Source organism: Leptonychotes weddellii, unplaced genomic scaffold (genome assembly GCF_054177405.1).
Source record: "Leptonychotes weddellii isolate Sample4059 unplaced genomic scaffold, ASM5417740v2 HiC_scaffold_18812, whole genome shotgun sequence".
NCBI classification, from domain to species: Eukaryota; Metazoa; Chordata; class Mammalia; order Carnivora; family Phocidae; genus Leptonychotes; species Leptonychotes weddellii.
The window spans coordinates 51-3,754 of record NW_027773171.1 but is presented as its reverse complement, the minus strand read 5'-3'; the positions used below and the strand labels follow the sequence as shown (position 1 = coordinate 3,754).

General features: G+C 50.3%; 1 long non-coding RNA gene across 1 annotated transcript; it reads left to right on the top strand.

Moving 5' to 3' along the window:
- Window positions 1-952: 952 nt before the first annotated feature.
- Window positions 953-3,461, top strand: LOC145718634 (uncharacterized). Its single transcript, XR_014141938.1, has 2 exons — window positions 953-2,080; window positions 3,205-3,461. It is a non-coding gene; the product is annotated as an uncharacterized LOC145718634 (long non-coding RNA).
- Window positions 3,462-3,704: the final 243 nt, after the last annotated feature.

The window sequence follows — 3,704 nt, the reverse complement described above, 5'->3', positions numbered from 1 at the left end:
CCCCCCCCCCCCCCCCCGGGTGAGTCTCTGAAACTGCTGTTTCTGCACACGCTCTCTATGTGATCTTATTTATCCTCTGGGCTTTAAAAGCTATCTGCATGATAAAGCCTCCCATATTTATCTTTCCAGCACTGACCCCTTGAATTCCAGATATTTATACCCAAGTAGCTACTTGATGTCTCCTCCTGGGGGGTCTAATAGGCATCTTAAACTTACCTCCAAAAGCAAATTTTTGTTTGGTGCCTTTTCCCCCAAACCAAATCTCCTTCAGCCCCGGTTTTCCCATCACTATAATTGGCAATGCTGCCCTTCTTTTGGTCAGTTACTCAGACCAGAATTCTTGGAGTCCTCTTGGACTCCTCTTTCTTGCAAACCCGCATCCAACTCATCAGTAAATCCTGTTGCTTCTACTTTCAAAATGTATCCAGAATCCAACTGCTTGTTTTCTTTGCCACTTTTGTTACTACTTCCCTAGTCAAAGTCATCATAACTGGTCTCCGCCTTTCCACCTCTACTTTCCTACAATTATTCTCAACACAGAAGCCAGATTGAACCTTTCAAATATCATGCCTGATCAAGTCACCCAGTGACCTTGAATAGGTTAAAAATAAAATTCTCTGTCCAAAAAGTCCTTATCCCGTCCCACGGGGCTATTAGTGATCTGGCCCTCTGCTACCCTCTGAACGTTCCTGTTCTGCCTCCCTTAACCCTGCATTCCAGCTCCAATGGCCTTCTTGAGGCTCCTGAAACAGGCCAAGGGCCTTTCTTTCTTTCTCCTCAGAGGTGTTTGTTTTTGTTTTTGTTTTTGTTTTTTTCCGCCTCAGCCATGACTTCTGTTATTCCTTCCATCTGGAAAACTTTTGCCCCAGGAAGTCCTGTGGCTTGATTTTTCACTATCCTTAGGTCTCTGCTGAATGTCACAGATGGTCCTAGTGTTAAGGAACCTTGAGAGAGGGCAGGAGTTGTCTGAGACTAGCCACTTGATTATTTATTGAACCACCGCTTGGAGTGCTTGCTGCATGCCAGACACTTCCAAGCACATCCCATGGATTCTAGAATTCCATCCCTAGCCTCACAGAGCAGGTAGTAATCGCTAACATTTGTTGAGCACTTAGCATTCGTTGTGCTAAACACATTGCAGATATGACCTCTCTTAATCCTCATCGTACCCCATGAAGTAAGCACTGCTATGATCCCTGCTTTACATCTGAAGCACAGAGAGGTCAAGTAACTTGCCCCATACCACTCCAGTAGTGGGTAGTGGAGCTGGATTTGAACCCAGGCTTAACTACTGATGTTACTTGAGTTAAGGGGTAAAGGGTGAGGCTTGAGTGGAGCTTTTGAAGGGGGTGGAGCAGGCATTTGCCAAGGCGAAGAAGTAGAGGTAGAGATCTCCCAGCAGTAGACCTTGCTTGTAGGCAGGTGCAGAGGCAGGCAGTTAGCCTGGACACTTTCCAGGATCAGGTGTGGCTAAAATGTAAAGGGCAAGGCTGATAAAAGGAGCGCGCGGAGAAGTATGAAGTGATAGTGTCTGTTTTTCGGACACCTGCAGAGAAAGCTTAAGGCCGGGGCTTTTCCCTGGAAATGCAGTCTGGTCCTTCTCTGCTCAGGAGGCTGGAGTGAGCGGCTGTAGTAGCAGAAATCCTTCAAGTTCTTTAAGTCTTTATTGGTCCAGCCGGCCACGGAACTTTGGAGGAGGGGGTGGGTGGGAAAGGAAGCCCATAAAGGGGAGGTGCAGTTTCAGAACCGGCCTAGCTCTCTCCTCTCTTGCTGACCGGCCTCTGGCGGGTCTCTCCTCCAACTTGGCCCGGCAGACCCCTCAGGGGACACCAATGGCCAACCACAGATTCAGTTCCGTGTCCGAGGAAGAACCCTGCTGCAACATTTCCAAGAAAACCCAGATCTGTCTCTGCGTCTTTTTTGGTCTCCTGATCGCGGTGATCATCGCGGTGCCGGTCGGAATCTTGATGTGGCGCCCTCCGCCCAAGCAGTGGAAGGGGGAGGGCACCACTGCCCATTTGTACGAGATCCTCCTGGGACGGTGCTACACCTACACTCAAATCGTGCGACCTGAGCTGGGGTAAGTCGGCGTCCGTGGCGCGCGGCTGGGCACCGCTGGGCACCGCGCGCGAAACAAAGCCTCTTCTATTCCGGGTCAGCAGAGAGCCCGCTGGCCAGGGCTGAGTAGGGAGTGCTGGTCTTGCGATTCCGTGCCACTCGCCAGAGCGCTTGGCCTTGGCACCGAGCGTGCGGACGGGGAGCGCGGGGCTGGCTGGTCCAGCCGGCTCAGCGGCCGAAGCCCCGGCGGAGATGCCCGCCTTTTGCGCAAGGTGCTCGGAGCCCGGCTCGGAGCTCCCTGCCCGGCTGCTGGCGTGAAGGTAACTGGTAGGTGTGTGTATGTGGATGGGGATCGCTGGCGTTTTCTACTTTGCATGGGATTTCTGTTCGCTGGCCCCACAGTGCCCGGGCGGTTACAGCTGACACCAGGTTAGGTGGTTTGCGGAGCCTGCAAGGGGTTGGGGGAGCATCAGAGGGGCCAGACCACTAAAGTGAGTTTTTTTCATGAATATAAAGCAGTACTTCTTGCGCGCCCAGAGATACAGGAGACCAGAGAACTCAAAACAATAAGCAAAACCAAAACTAAAACAATAACTTTAAAAAAAAAAAGATTTTATTTACTTATTTGACAGAGGGAGACACAGCGAGAGAGGGAACACAAACAGGGGGAGTGGGAGAGGGAGAAGAGTACTTCCCTCTCAGCAGGGAGCCCGATGCGGGGCTCGATCCCAGGACCCTGGGATCCTGACCTGAGCGGAAGGCAGACGCTTAACGACTGAGCCACCCAGGCGCCCCAAAACAATAACAACCTTTAAAACTGAGATAAAATTTACACTGTAAGGTGCGTCAGCTGGATGGATCTGTACAGACCCTGAAAAGACCCTCCCACATCAGTCTGTGGAAACTTTTCGTCCGGTTCCTCATGCCTCCTGCCAGCTAGTTCCTAATCTCCCGCAAAGGGAACAGCTCGTTTTCTTGACTTCCATTCCCAGGGTTTGGTTTCACCCAGAGAACTCTTTTTTGAAGTTGTTCATAGAGGGGAACCAGCCAGAAGTAAAAAGCCATCCCTCAGGCTGCCCAAGGCGAGCACTGGGAGCCACGGTTTCTGCTGTAAATTTGAGATTTCGCAATTAATTCCGCTTGCAGAACCTCAGAAACTCGCGGAGCTGAGCAGTAAAACCGCGTCCCAACGCCAGACCCCGCCCGCCTCCCAGCGCGCTCTCAGCCCACCGATCCTAATGCAGATACCGGCGGTCTCCCTTGCACATTTTTCAAGGCCAAAGATTGCCAGGATCCCTTAAGTACTTTGTTTCCAAGTAATTAAATAGTTAATGGAGAAACCAGCAGTTGACGCGTTCCTTCTGGTTACACTTCAAGTATCAATAAAATCAAGCGCTATCCGATCTGACACAGTAATGATAATAGCGGTCTTTTTTTTAAATATATATATATTTTATTATGTTATGTTAATCACCATACATTACATCATTAGTTTTTGAGGTAGTGTTCCATGATTCATTGTTTGTGTATAACACTCAGTGCTCCATGCAGAACGTGCCCTCTTTAATACCCATCACCAGGCTAACCCCTCCTCCCACCCCCCTCCCCTCTAGAACCCTCAGTTTGTTTTTCAGAGTCCATCGTCT